The sequence below is a fragment of the Staurois parvus genome, unplaced genomic scaffold (genome assembly GCF_062004578.1).
Source record: "Staurois parvus isolate SC_StPar_1 unplaced genomic scaffold, SC_StPar_1.0 ptg001287l, whole genome shotgun sequence".
Lineage (NCBI taxonomy): Eukaryota > Metazoa > Chordata > Amphibia > Anura > Ranidae > Staurois > Staurois parvus.
In genome coordinates this window covers 600,001-616,069 of record NW_028319083.1, presented here as the reverse complement: position 1 = coordinate 616,069, position 16,069 = coordinate 600,001, and the positions used below count along the sequence as shown (strand labels likewise).

General features: G+C 48.2%; 1 protein-coding gene across 1 annotated transcript in view; it reads left to right on the top strand.

The window, feature by feature from the left end:
• The first annotated feature begins 2,001 nt into the window (after window positions 1-2,001).
• Window positions 2,002-16,069, top strand: part of PER1 (period circadian regulator 1) — a 103,918-nt gene continuing 89,850 nt past the window's right edge. Inside the window, exon 1 of the mRNA XM_089660902.1 lies at window positions 2,002-2,353. The gene's annotated coding sequence lies outside the window, so the exon portion shown is untranslated. The remainder of the gene's footprint in view (window positions 2,354-16,069) is intronic.

The following is a 16,069-nucleotide window of genomic DNA, read 5'->3' as shown; positions in this document are numbered from 1 at the left end:
GCACCCAATCACACCCGATCACACATGATCACACCTGACAGAGCCCCATCGCACCCGATCACACCCGATTGCATCCGATCACACATGATCACACCTGACAGCGCCCCATTGCACCCGATCACACCCGATCGTGCCCGATCAAACCTGATTGTGCCCCACTGCACCCGATTGCGTCCCATCGCACCCGATTGCGCCCTATTGCACCCAATTGCGCCCCATCGCTCCCCATTGCACCCGATTGCGCCCCATCGCACCCGATTGCACCCCATTGCACCCGATTGCGCCCCATTGCACCTGATTGCGCCCCATCACGCCCCATTGCACCCCGATTGCACCCCATTGCACCCGATTGCGCCCCATTGCACCCGATTGTGCCAGATCACATGAACAGGCACCATAGAGAACAATTGATTTTTTAAGTTTAAGTGTTTTTGGAGTTTCGAGCTTCAAAATACAAATCAGTGAAGTGTGAATGCAGCCTTAAGGGTGGAAATGAGTTGACAAGGATTGGATGAGAGGGCTTTCATGAGACTGATGAAGTAGATATAAATGAGTACTCTCGGTGTATAGATAGGAACTATCAGGGAGTATAGATCAGTACTGTCAGGGTATATATTGGATCTCTCAGGGCATAGATCAATACTCTCAGAGTATAAATGTGTACTCATGGGGTATAAATCAGTATTCTTTGGTATAGATGTCTACTTGGGGAGTATAAATCAGTACTCTTGGGGTATTTATTGGATCTCTCAGGACAGGGATGATGAGTACTCTTGGGGGGGGGGGGGTAACATGTAGTAGGGATGATGAGTACTCTGGGGGGGGGGGTAACATGTAGTAAGGATGAAGAGTACTCTGGGGGGGGGGGGGTGTAACATGTAGTAGGGATGAAGAGTACTCTGGGGGGGGGGTAACATGTAGTAGGGATGAAGAGTACTCTGGGGGGGGGGTGTAACATGTAGTAGGGATGATGAGTACTCTGGGGGGGGGGGGTAACATGTAGTAGGGATGATGAGTACTCTGGGGGGGGGGGGTAACATGTAGTAGGGATGATGAGTACTCGGGGGGGGGGGGTAACATGTAGTAGGGACGTTGAGTACTCTGGGGGGGGGGGGTAACATGTAGTAGGGATGATGAGTACTCTGGGGGGGGGGGGGTAACATGTAGTAGGGATGAAGAGTACTCTGGGGGGGGTAACATGTAGTAGGGATGATGAGTACTCTGGGGGGGGGGGTAACATGTAGTAGGGATGATGAGTACTCTGGGGGGGGGTAACATGTAGTAGGGATGATGAGTACTCTGGGGGGGGGGTAACATGTAGTAGGGATGATGAGTACTCTGGGGGGGGGGGGTAACATGTAGTAGGGATGATGAGTACTCTGGGGGGGGTAACATGTAGTAGGGATGATGAGTACTCTGGGGGGGGTAACATGTAGTAGGGATGTTGAGTACTCTGGGGGGGGGGGGGGGTAACATGTAGTAGGGATGATGAGTACTCTGGGGGGGGGGGGGGGTAACATGTAGTAGGGATGAAGAGTACTCTGGGGGGGGGTAACATGTAGTAGGGATGATGAGTACTCTGGGGGGGGTAACATGTAGTAGGGATGATGAGTACTCTGGGGGGGGGTAACATGTAGTAGGGATGATGAGTACTCTGGGGGGGGGGGGGTAACATGTAGTAGGGATGATGAGTACTCTGGGGGGGGTAACATGTAGTAGGGATGATGAGTACTCTGGGGGGGGTAACATGTAGTAGGGATGATGAGTACTCTGGGGGGGGTAACATGTAGTAGGGATGATGGCTCTCCGGTTGTTGATCTGTCACACTCCGCATTGTGTGTCACACATTCTATTTCACGTGTTCCCTCACATTTCTGTGTGTTCGGCCAATCAGCGCGCTGGGGGCGGATCCAGGTAAGTGGGACAACCAATGATCGCCGGAGTGGGCGGGGGACGGAGGACTGCACTCACGTGGAGTGCGGAGTGGTTTGGAGAATCTGCGAAACAGAAGAGAGAGGAGAGGAGACACCCCGACCGCACAGAGGGAAGAGGGGACACCCGACCGCACACAGGAGAGGGGACTCCGGAGCGGCCAGTGCTGACACTGAGACCCATTACCTGGCACTGACAGAGCCGGGGCCCCCAGACATTGACTGCCACTGAGACTACAGATCCCACTGACAGAAGGGCCCCTCAGAGCTGAAGGGACCCCATCCTGAGGGGAGTGCACATTACAGACTGACACCGGCATCTCTGAGTGCCACACTGACATTACCAACCACCACCTTCACCACCTGGACCCAACACCCACCAGAACCTTCCAACTGCCGTCCTCGCTGGGAGAATCCACCCTGTAAGTACTGATGCTGCTCCTGAAATATGTGACTGTCTGTGTGGTTTTGCAGGGTGGTCATGAGTCCAACTCCCACCATCTACCTCCTCCATCACCCCATCCATGTCCATACATACTGATGGTTCATACAGAAGGATGTCCATCTCATGTCTTCTGCTGCACACAACCAGAGGGGTGCACATGTGAGGGCGCACAGCAACCTGCTCACTCCTATGTACCCCCAGTGACTGGACAGGATTGCTGGAAGCCGAGGGCACTCAGACCGGTGATCACTGTCACCAGGGTGTCCTTGTGGGAAGATCAGTCCCCTGCGTCTGCGGTCATCACCCTGTGTCTGGGGTCAGCACCCTGTGTCTGGGGTCAGCACCCTGTGTCGGCGGTCAGCACCCTGTGTCGGCGGTCAGCACCCTGTGTCTGGGGTCATCACCCTGTGTCTGGGGTCATCACCCTGTGTCTGGGGTCAGCACCCTGTGTCTGGGGTCATCACCCTGTGTCTGGGGTCAGCACCCTGTGTCTGGGGTCATCACCCTGTGTCTGGGGTCATCACCCTGTGTCTGGGGTCATCACCCTGTGTCTGGGGTCAGCACCCTGTGTCTGGGGTCAGCACCCTGTGTCTGGGGTCATCACCCTGTGTCTGGGGTCAGCACCCTGTGTCTGGGGTCAGCACCCTGTGTTGGCGGTCAGCACCCTGTGTCAGTGATCACTGGTCTGAGCGCACTTATATCGGAGATCACTGTTACCAGAGTGTCCTTATGGGGTGATCAGCCCCCTTGTGTCGGCGGTCAGCCCCCTTGTGTCGGTGGTCAGCCCCTTGTGTCGGCGGTCAGCACCCTGCATCTGCGGTCAGCACCCTGCGTCGGCGGTCAGCACCCTGCGTCAGTGATCACTGGTCTGAGCGCACTCATATCGGAGATCACTGTTACCAGAGTGTCCTTATGGGGTGATCAGCCCCTTGTGTCGGCGGTCAGCCCCCTTGTGTCGGCGGTCAGCACCCTGCATCGGCGGTCAGCACCCTGCGTCGGCGGTCAGCACCCTGCGTCAGTGATCACTGGTCTGAGCGCACTCAGCTTCCAGCAATCCTGGAAGCTGAGCCTTCACATGTGCACCCCTCTGATTGTGTGCAGCAGAAGACATCAGATCAACATCCTTCTGTAAGTGTTTAACGAGATGGCACATCACACCGAAGGTTGAGTATAAGATATGTGGGGAAAATTCACAAGAGTGCTGGAGGGGTTGTGGAAAAATAGGCACGTTATGTCATATATGGTGGGAGTGCCCGAAGATCCAAGGTTTCTGGGAGATAATCGTCCAACTAATGGAGAATATCTCTGGGATAAAGATAGGACTGGACCCAGAAGTGTGTCTACTACATAGTACAGAGTCATCAGTAAATAAATACAAGGACTCGGGTATATGGTGCTACCTGAATGCGGCGAAGGGTCTGATACCTAATTTCTGGCATAGACCAGAGGTGCTGAAGATAGAGGATTGGGTGGAGAGAACGAATCAGATATGTAGGATGGAGAGATTGTGTGATATGCAGGAAGACAGGATGGGGGTGTTCTCTAAGAGGTGGAGAAAATGGGAAAAATTTGTGGTGAAATATATAAAGTAGCAATGTGAGAAAGATGAAAGGATTTATATATCCTATATTCTCGTTGGGAAAAAAGGTAATAGAACAATGCAGAGTGGGGGGGTTTAAACGGGGGGAGGGAGGTTTTATTTAGGGAGGAGGGGAAATTAAATAGAGGGGGGGGGGTAAATGGGAATAAAGATAGTAAGAAATGTTATTAATGATATGGAAATGGTTTTTGTATGAGAATAATGATGAAATATGTATTATATATGGAAAATAAATAAAAATTTAAATTGAAAAAAAAAAAAAAAACATCCTTCTGTATGAACCAGATCCAAAGCCAGATATGGAAGCTGCTGCCCCAATCAGAAAACACCTTCTGTGGGAGATGGTGGCTCTGATTGGCTTATAAGGGCGTTGGCTGACGTTTAATCTGCCTATATTTTGGTTCCCTCCATCTCCACCAACATGCTAAGGAAACCTTTCTGCCTCATCATGCACCTTATTTGACATCATCACTGGGTCCCTGTGCTTCTCTATGCAATGCATGCAGATTGTGGCTAATGGGAGCAGGGTGCTCTATGTAGCTCCCTAGCTCCCTGAAATCATCCCAGCACTCTGTCTCAGTACTTCTCTGCCCTGATGCAAGAAGTGGGAGGGGTTATGCAAATATCAAAACTCCTTGATGGGTGGGTGTCAGTATGGAGGAGTGGCCTGTATTTCTCATGCACACTTACATGTGATGCCATTGAAATCTATTGAATGAAAGGGGCGGGACCCAGAACAGTCAGGCTGGAGGGGGGGGGGGGGGTGCGCTAGATGATGCTGGATGTCCTCCAGCCAGAAAATGAGGCGGGATCTCTCTGACTAGCTGCAGCTTCCAATGCACACTGTGAGAAGCCCGCAGTGTGCAGTGACATCAGAGTAATGCATTTCAGTGCAGGAGAGGAGAAAGGACAACTGTATAAGACTGGAGAGGGGCGGAGTCCTGGAGGGGGGCGGAGTTCAGCATTGTACACAGGTAGAGGGTTGGTTAACCGTTACCATTGGTTGATTCCCTGAGGTTTTATGTCACCTCATCTCCTTTATATGTAAAATGTAGAAACAACTATTTTTTTGTCTTTTTTTTTTAACTTAATTAAAATAAATTAATATAACATTTAATTAAAAAAAAAAAGTTTTTATTTTCCATCTGACAAAAGTTTAGCTGAATGGACAGCACAGCAGTCGTTACCTCCTTTTAGGCACCCTGTCTATCATTGAAACCTCAGCAGGGAAAAAGGGGGAGGAGCCGCTGCTCTGAATCATTCGGCCTTAGCTTGAGCTATTGAGCTCAGCAATGTCTCCAACAATGCTGATAGGGATGGGCAGCAAAATCAGTGGAAAAAGGAGCCCTGAGCGCCACCTAGCGTCTGGAAAAGAGAATGACAAATTTTTTGCAGCCCATTTAATAGATTGGGCTTCCCTGCGCGCGGCGCACATCAACGCACGTGCACGTAACGCGCTACATAATGGGAAAAGGGGGGGGGCTGTGTCCCGGGCATGGGCCCCAATAGGGCCTGGACTGCTGCGGCTGGAATCTCAGGTGGTTGTGAACAGCTCTGACTGTTACCACGCCACAGCAGGGTGACGGGAGCTGCGGCTGTCCATCGCCGCGCGCATGTATCCGCAGAGCCGGCGCCAAGACGGTTCCGTCTCATACAGCAAAGGCTCTGTGGCTCCACCCCCACTATTCACAAAACATTTTGTCACAGAATAGAAGGTGTTCATTCATAAAACATGTATTATTTTCATGGAATACAAGATGTTTTGTGATTGGACGAGGGGGAGGTCCTGACAGATTTCAATTCCTACCCTTGTCCAATCACAGAACACCTTGTATTCCATGAAAAGAATACCGTGTTTTATCACACAACAGTTGAAGGGGGTTCCCTTTAGTATTATAACCTAACCAGGGGTGGACTGACCATTTGGAAACTCGGGCACTGCCCGAGGGCCCGGGGTCAGTAGGGGGCCCCATGAGATGCCTCTGGTACCTTTTTCATAGGCTTTTTTTGAGTTTGGGCAAGGACACAGGGGCCCCATGATCCCCTATTGCCCAGGGGCCCCATGAGTTGTTAGTCCGCCCCTGAACCTGACCCTTGTATAGGCATGCAGCCATTAAAAACGAGGGAAATGAGTGTGTGGCGCCCCCCTTCCTGTACAATACAAAGTCACATGCTGGTCTGTGATTGGACAAGAACAAGCCATAACAATTCTCCATTCCTCCCCTCATCCAATCACAGAACATTTTGTATTCCGTGAAAATAATACAACATGTTCTATGAATGAACACAACAGCGGAGGGGGGGGGGTTCCCCTTAGTATTCTATCCAGGCCCTTATATAGGCTTGTAGCCCATTTGGCCACTGAATGGAGGGCAGTGAGCATATAGCGCTCCCTTCCTGTACCATACCACATGCCGTTCTTTGATTGGACAAGGGGAGGTTGTAACAATTTTCCCATTCCTCCCCTCGTCCAATCACTGAACACATTATTCCATGAAAACAATACAAAATGTTTGGTGAATGGACACTGGAATCTGTCATTTGTCCAGAAAGGGAGGTCAGTGAACATGTGGCTCCCCTTCCTGTACCATACCAGGCCAAATGCCTAGCAACATTGTTGGGGGGGGTTATCTTGCAAGGGGGGGCAACCAGGAATTTTGGGGGGTTTCCTTTACCACCAGGAATCCCAAGTTACTAAATTTGGTTAAGGAAACCCCCCAAAATTCCTGGTTGCCCCCCTCCAAGATAACAACCCCCCCTCTTCCCGCAACAAATAACAGATCTCTGGCTACCGTTATTTAAGTTTACCATCAGAAATCCCAGGTTACTAAATTTGGTTAACTTAAATTAGGCAGTCAGGAATCTGTCATTTGTTGCGGGGGGGGGGGGGGGGGGTTGTTATCTTGCCAGGGGGGCCACCAGGAATTTCAGGTGATGTCCTTAACTGAATTTAGTAACCTGGGATTCCTGATGGTAAATTTAAATTACAGCAGCCAGGAATCTGTCATTTGTTGCGGGAGGGGTGGGGTGTTATCTTGCCGGGGGGGCCACCAGGAATTTCGGGGGGTTTCCTTAACCGAATTTAGTAACCTGGGATTCCTGATGGTAAATTTAAATTACAGCAGCCAGGGATCTGTCATTTGTAGCGGGAGGGGGGGGTGTTGTTATCTTACTGGGGGGGCCACCAGGAATTTTGGGTGATGTCCTTAACTGAATTTAGTAACCTGGGATTCCTGATGGTAAACTTAAATTACAGCAGCCAGGGATCTGTCATTTTTTGCGGCAGGGGGTGGGTGTTATCTTGCTGGGGGGGCCACCAGGAATTTCGGGTGATGTCCTTAACCGAATTTAGTAACCTGGGATTCCTGATGGTAAACTTAAATTACAGCAGCCAGGAATCTGTCATTTGTTGCAGGAAGGTGGCATGTACAGCCCATCCCAATTCACTCTCCATTGACTCCGGTGGTGCTCGAATTTTTGTTACCGACGTTCGGCCGAGCTACTGTACTTTGTGAATGGCTTCAAGGCTGCTGAAAAGTGATTGGTCCTTTCACCTGTGACCATCCCCCTCCCTGTCTTACAGCAGCATCTGGTCTTTCTGTTCCGTAACACAGGCTCCTGGCTCCCTGCTGCCCCCATATGTTATGTCATCCTCCTCCTCGTTATGTAACGCCATACTGCCTTGGATAACACTTCTCACATAGTCATCCCCATGTTTCCCCGCAGACGGAGATTAGCAGCTGACGGAACTGCTTTATGCCAACTATTGCACTTCGATCTCATAACGACCTTTATCGCTGTCTATATACCCAGATATTCACATCATCATCGATTTTTTTTTTCTGTTTACATTCCTAGATATGTAACCTGTTACACCTCCAAACTTAAAAGTGAAGGGGCGCGTTTTTAATATTTGTCCTGCGTGTACTTAATTAGGAACGAGCAGGGTCAAAAAACAACAACGACTAGGCTATTTTTCCCTCCAGGTCGAATGTTTACATTCATACGGAATAGAGTGAATCAGGAAAGTGCCGCCATATGGCCAGTAGTTGGCGCTGATGGTCATAGTAAATAGGTACTGTATGTATTTCCTAGGATCGTTCGCTCCATCCAGCGGCCATTCTGCGATATTTTTCTGATTCACACTATTCTGTAGGAAGAGTAACATCCAGCCTGCGGAGGATCTAGCCCGATACATTTGATTTTTGCCGGCGTTCGCTCAGAACGAATATACATGCAGTTTCACAGGATGAATAGCTCTGCAGTGTTTTTTTTTTTTTTAAATATGCCTCTAAGTATTGAAATCATTCTTGCAGAAGGACATCAGTCCACCCTGCTCCCTGCGGGTGAATTGGTGATGTGGGAACCCCTTTGCTTACCTGTTCGTAATGCAGGAAGGGTTCCCAGACACGCCCACCTTGTTGCCTCTCACTTGCAGGGAATTGGATGAAAATGGTCTAATAGGAGCATCAGAGCGAATATCCGCTGGTCCCAAACCTTTTAACAATTAAATAGGTTCCTGGGAAGAAAAACACAAGACAGCCGACGCGTTTCGAGGGTCGAACTCCTTCTTCAGGGCTCTAAATTGAAACGATGGGACTATTAAGATGGTGTGGTTGTCCGGGAGGGATGGTGTGCAGGGCGTAGGACACCTCAGATCTAAGTGGCATGAAAATGTTTCATCGAAGTGAATGGGCGGCCAATGCACCTCATCGTAATGGACTAACCACGTGACACCATGTCTTGTCGTGTCCTGCCTCACAGGTGTGGTGCCTTAGTCTAGTGGTCTCCAGACTATGGCCCACATGCTGGATTCAGCTCTTATCTCGCCCTTGGGGCACTATTCCTCCCACTGACACCAATGATGGGGCACTATTCCCCCCACTGACACCAATGATGGGGCACTATTCCTCCCACTGATACCGATGATGGGGCACTATTCCTCCCACTGACACCAATGATGGGGCACTATTCCTCCCAATGACACCAATGATGGGGCACTATTCCTCCCACTGACACCAATGATGGGGCACTATTCCTCCCACTGACACCAATGATGGGGCACTATTCCTCCCAATGACACCAATGATGGGGCACTATTCCTCCCACTGACACCAATGATTGGGCACTATTCCTCCCAATGACACCAATGATGGGGCACTATTCCTCCCACTGACACCAATGATGGGGCACTATTCCTCCCACTGACACCAATGATGGGGCACTATTCCTCCCACTGACACCAATGATGGGGCACTATTCCTCCCACTGACACCAATGATGGGGCACTATTCCTCCCACTGACACCAATGATGGGGCACTATTCCTCCCACGGACACCAATGATGGGACACTATTCCTCCCACTGACACCAATGATGAGACACTATTCCTCCCACTGACACCAATGATGGGGCACTATTCCTCCCACTGTCACCATTGATGGGGCACTATTCCTCTCACTGACACCAATGATGGGGCACTATTCCTCCCACTGTCACCAATGATGGGGCACTATTCCTCCCACTGATACCAATGATGGGGCACTATTCCTCTCACTGACACCAATGATGGGGCACTATTCCTCCCACTGTCACCAATGATGGGGCACTATTTCTCCCACTGTCACCAATGATGGGGCACTATTCCTCTCACTGACACCAATGATGGGGCACTATTCCTCTCACTGTCACCAATGATGAGGCACTATTCCCCCACTAACACCAATGATGGGGCACTATTCCTCTCACTGACACCAATGATGGGGCACTATTCCTCCCACTGATACCAATGATGGGGCACTATTCCTATGTCTGACACCAGTGATGGGGCACTATTCCTATGTCTGACACCAGTGATGGGGCACTATTCCTATGTCTGACACCAGTGATGGGGCACTATTCCTCCCAATGACACCAATGATCGGGCACTATTCCTCCCACTGACACCAATGATGGGGCACTATTCCTCCCACTGATACCAATGATGGGGCACTATTCCTCCCACTGATACCAATGATGGGGCACTATTCCTCCCACTGATACCAATGATGGGACACTATTCCTCCCACTGATACCAATGATGGGGCACTATTCCTATGTCTGACACCAGTGATGGGGCACTATTCCTATGTCTGACACCAGTGATGGGGCACTATTCCTCCCACTGACACCAATGATCGGACTCTATTCCTCCCACAAATACCTCTGCCCCCTGCCTTAGCTGGTCTTGGGTTATCATTCAGAATGAATGGTTCTGCAGCGCATGTAACGTGTTTATTTTTTTTATGACATAATTTCCTGTGCTCGGTTCAGACATACAGGTGCGATCTAGTGCCGGAGTATTTCTGTGCGTTTTGCGTCCGTTCATTGTAGCGGCCTGCCCCACACACGACAAACTTGCACCGCAATGGCAGATTAATTAACAATCAATGGCTCCGCCGTGCGTCTGCTACATGGCAGAGTGTTTCTCCGTGTGCTGGGAAAGCGTTCCAGACATGCATGGAGTGTGAACCTAACTTTATTATTATTTTTTTTCCCTCCATGTAATCTTCTCTGTGAGCTCCCAAACCTTTCCTTTCCCCTCTCACTTCCATTTGCTTGAACCTCTGCCAGTTGTGGTCATGTGTGCTGCTCTGTGCGAGCTACAAATCCCATATTCTATAGTCCGTCCTGAGAGGGTGGCTACGTTCCTACATACAGCGGACTATGGGGAATGAATGTAGTCACCCTTTATAGGAAGCGGCAAAAAAAACTCTTTTGGAGGCGACTGAGCGCAACGGGAGGGAATGTTCTAGAGAAGAATACACACTTGGATATAATCTGTACAGTTCAGTGTCCCCTCCCTACCATTGAGCACTTCTTTTTGAAAAGTTTCAGCAAGTTCCCTGAAATGACCGATCTCCGTATCTACAGAGCAGAATCAGGTGAGTATCCAGGTCAGTTTGGTGAATATTCTGGATCTGGAGAGGATTCTTTTCCTCATTGACGTTGCACCCGAATTCCCTGCAGGCGTTCACCTTGTGATCTTTCCATAAATAATAATTAGGAATGTTTTCTATACCAGTCCAATGACTATGCCAATCCCCACTGACCTATTAAATGCCAGGTCTCGCATTCACCCGCCTCCATGCATGCCCGTGCCGCGTGTTTACCTCCCCAGCGCCGCACGCTCATTGGTTGCCCCACTAACCTACAGCCTGCGGTGCAGGAGAGGGCTAAAGAAGCAGATCTTTTTTTGGCAGAAGGTAGAACCGGACAGACAGGAATGCCGTCCCGTGTGTTCGAGCGTGCAATTCGGTCAGCCACGCCTTCTTGTGTTCCAAGCATCCAATCGGGAGCTTATCCCGCCTACCATTGGCAGGTCACCCATGCTGGCTGCTAATTTAGGTCACAACCTAAAAAAAATAAAGTTTTATTGTCAGCAAATTTTTTTTTTGTTTGCACACAGACAAAACTACAACTAAAATAGACGAGAAAACGCAAGTATTTGTTTTTCTGTTCATGTGGGCGACCGTGATCTGAATTCCTGATTTGGGGAAGATTACATTTGCCCCGAGCCGTTTGGCGTGAAGTTAAAAAAGAAAAAAATATGTGCATTGTTTTCATTTGTGGATTCCAGTTAAAGGGGCACTAAAGTTGCATACACAGGTGAAACTCGAAAAATGAGAATATGGTGCAAAAGTTCATTTATTTCAGTGCAGCAACTTAAAAGGTGAAACTAATATATGAGATAGACTCATTACATGCAAAGCAAGATAGTTCAAGCCGTGATTTGTCATCATTGTGATGATTATGGCTTACAGCTCATGAAAACCCCAAATCCACAATCTCAGAAAATGAGAATATTCCATGCAATCAATAAAACACGGATTGTACGTAGAACAATATCGGACCTCTGAAAAGTAGAAGCATGCATATGTACTCAGTACTTGGTTTGGGCCCCTTTTGCAGCAATTACTGGCTCAATGCGGCGTGGCATGGAAGCTATCAGCCTGTGGCACTGCTGAGGTGTTATGGAAGACCGGGATGCTTCAATAGCGGCCTTCAGCTCTTCTGCATTGTTCAGTCTCATGTCTCATCTTTCTCTTGGCAATGCCCCATAGATTCTCTATGGGGTTCAGGTCAGGCGAGTTTGCTGGCCAATCAAGCACAGTAATCCCACGGTCATTGAACCAGGTTTTGGTGCTTTTGGCAGTGTGGGCAGAGCCAAGTCCTGCTGGAAAATGAAGTCAGCATCCCCATAAAGCTCGTCTGCGGAAGGAAGCATGAAGTGCTCCAAAATCTCCTGGTAGACGGCTGCGTTGACCCTGGACTTAATGAAGCACAGTGGACCAACACCAGCAGATGACATGGCTCCCCAAATCAACACAGACTGTGGAAAGTTCACACTGGACTTCAAGCATCTTGCAGTGTGTGCCTCTCCATTCTTCCTCCATATTCGGGGTCCTTGGGCCTCTCCATTCTTCCTCCATACTCGGGGTCCTTGGGCCTCTCCATTCTTCCTCCATACTCGGGGTCCTTGTGCCTCTCCATTCTTCCTCCATACTCAGGGTCCTTGGGCCTCTCCATTCTTCCTCCATACTCGGGGTCCTTGGGCCTCTCCATTCTTCCTCCATACTCGGGGTCCTTGGGCCTCTCCATTCTTCCTCTATACTCGTGGTCCTTGGGCCTCTCCATTCTTCCTCCATACTCAGGGTCCTTGGGCCTCTCCATTCTTCCTCCATACTCAGGGTCCTTGGGCCTCTCCATTCTTCCTCCATACTCGGGGTCCTTGGGCCTCTCCATTCTTCCTCCATACTCAGGGTCCTTGGGCCTCTCCATTCTTCCTCCATACTCGGGGTCCTTGGGCCTCTCCATTCTTCCTCTATACTCGTGGTCCTTGGGCCTCTCCATTCTTCCTCCATACTCAGGGTCCTTGGGCCTCTCCATTCTTCCTCCATACTCGGGGTCCTTGGGCCTCTCCATTCTTCCTCCATACTCGGGGTCCTTGGTTTCCAAGTGAGATGCAAAACTTGCTCTCATCAGAAAAGAGTACTTTGGACCACTGAGCAACAGACCAGGTCTGTTTTTCTTTAGCCCAGGTAAGACACTTCTGATGTTGTTTGTTGTTAAGGAGCGGCTTGACAAGAGGAATACGACATTTGAAGCCCATGTCCAGGATCCGTCTGTGTGTGGTGACTCTTGATGCACTGACTCCAGCCTCAGTCCACTCCTTGTGAAAGTCCCCAACACTTTTGAATGGCCTTTTCCTGACAATCCTCTCCAGGCTGCGGTCATCCCTGCTGCTTGTGCACCTTTTTCTTCCACACTTTTCCCTTCCACATAACTTTCTATTAATGTGCTTTGATACAGCACTTTGGGAACATCCAACTTCTTTTGCAATTACCTTTCGAGGCTTTCCCTCCTTATGGAGGGTGTCAATGATGGTTTTCTGCACAACTGTCAGGTCAGCAGTCTTTCCCATGATTGTGATTCCTACTGAACCAGACTGAGAGACCATTTAAAGGCTCAGGAACCCTTTGCAGGTGTTATGGCTTCATTATCTGATTAGAGTGGGACACTTTGAGCCGAGAATATTCCACCTTTTCACAATATTCTCATTGTCTGAGATTGTGGATTTGGGGTTTTCATGAGCTGTAAGCCATAATCATCACAATGATGACAAATCACGGCTTGAACTATCTTGCTTTGCATGTAATGAGTCTTCTCATATATTAGTTTCACCTTTTAAGTTGCTGCACTGAAATAAATGAACTTTTGCACAATATTCTAATTTTTCGAGTTTCACCTGTACTCTGTTCTCACACTAGACTGAGCTATTGAGGGAGAGCACATTTTAAGGTAATGCCGTAACATCCACCCAAAGTTTTTTTTATATATATATATACAGTGAAGGAAATAAGTATTTGATCCGCTGCTGATTTTGAATGTTTGCCCACTCACAAAGAATTAATCAGTCTAAAAATCGAATGGTCGGTGTATTGTAACACTGAGAGACAGAATAGCTGCAACAAATTCTAAAGAAATGCATGTCTAACAAATGATGCACTGATTTGCATGTTCATATGTGTGTGTGTGTATGTATATATATATACAGTCAGGTCCATAAATATTGGGACATCGACACAATTCTAACATTTTTGGCTCTATACACCACCATAAAGGATTTGAAATGAAACGAACAAGATGTGCTTTAACTGCAGACTGTCAGCTTTAATTTGAGGGTATTTACATCCAAATCAGGTGAACGGTGTAGGAAATACAATAGTTTGCATATGTGTCTCCCACTTGTTAAGGGACCAAAAGTAATGGGACAGAATAATAATCATAAATCAAACTTTCACTTTTTAATACTTGGTTGCAAATCCTTTGCAGTCAATTACAGCCTGAAGTGTGGAACGCATAGACATCACCAGACGCTGGGTTTCATCCCTGGTGATGCTCTGCCAGGCCTCTACTGCAACTGTCTTCAGTTCCTGCTTGTTCTTGGGGCATTTTCCCTTCAGGTTTGTCTTCAGCAAGTGAAATGCTCAATCGGATTCAGGTCAGGTGATTGACTTGGCCATTGCATAACATTCCACTTCTTTCCCTTAACAAACTCTTTGGTTGCTTTTGCAGTCTGCTTTGGGTCATTGTCCATCTGCACTGTGAAGTGTCCAATGAGCTGTGAAGCATTTGGCTGAATATGAGCAGATAATATTCCCGAAACACTTCAGAATTCATCCGGCTGCTTTTGTCAGCAGTCACATCATCAATAAATACAAGAGAAGCAGTTCCATTGGCAGCCATACATGCCCACGCCATGACACTACCACCACCATGCTTCACTGATGAGGTGGTATGCTTAGGATCATGAGCAGTTCCTTTCCTTCTCCATACTCTTCTCTTCCCATCACTCTGGTACAAGTTGATGTCGGTCTCATCTGTCCATAGGATGTTGTTCCAGAACTGTGAAGGCTTTTTTACATGTCGTTTGGCAAACTCTAATCTGGCCTTCCTGTTTTTGAGGCTCACCAATGGTTTCCATCTTGTGGTGAACCCTCTGTATTCACTCTGGTGAAGTCTTCTCTTGATTGTTGACTTTGACACACATACACCTACCTCCTGGAGAGTGTTCTTGATCTGGCCAACTGTTGTGAAGAGTGTTTTCTTCACCAGGGAAAGAATTCTTCGCTCATCCACCACAGTTGTTTTCCGTGGTCTTCCGGGTCTTTTGGTGTTGCTGAGCTCACCGGTGCGTTCCTTCATTTTAAGAATGTTCCAAACAGTTGTTTTGGCCACGCCTAATGTTTTTGCTATCTCTCTGATGGGTTTGTTTTGTTTTTTCAGCCTAATGATGGCTTCACTGATAGTGACAGCTCTTTGGATCTCATCTTGAGAGTTGACAGCAACAGATTCCAAATGCAAATAGCACACTTGAAATAAACTCTGGACCTTTTATCTGCTCATTGTAATTGGGATAATGAGGGAATAACACACACCTGGCAATGGAACAGCTGAGAAGCCAATTGTCCCATTACTTTTGGTCCCTTAACAAGTGGGAGGCACATATGCAAACTGTTGTAATTCCTACACCGTTCACCTGATTTGGATGTAAATACCCTCAAATTAAAACTGACAGTCTGCAGTTAAAAAACATCTTGTTCGTTTCATTTCAAATCCATTGTGGTGGTGTATAGAGCCAAAAATGTTAGAATTGTGTCCATGTCCCAATATTTATGGAGCTGACTGCATATATATATGTGATATGCATGTATGTGATATGTTGTATGTGATATAGATATGCTGTAATGAGAATTTAATTTAATGAATTCCATTGTTGTCTTGTTCCCCTGTGGATGGTGACTTGTATGGTATTTCACATTTAATTCTACGCTCTGTGGATCACATATGACAGAATGAGTCACCCCATCCCCCGCACGCACCGACTCACACGCGTAGAGGGGATCGGTGTATCCAGGCAGTGATATCCCTCATGAAATCCTGCTAATTATCCGAGCCACCATAACCCTTCTCTGCATAATTGCATTACTAGAACGTCATTACAGGGTTCCGGTATTTGAAGTGCGAAGGTATCCGGCCGATATCACACCC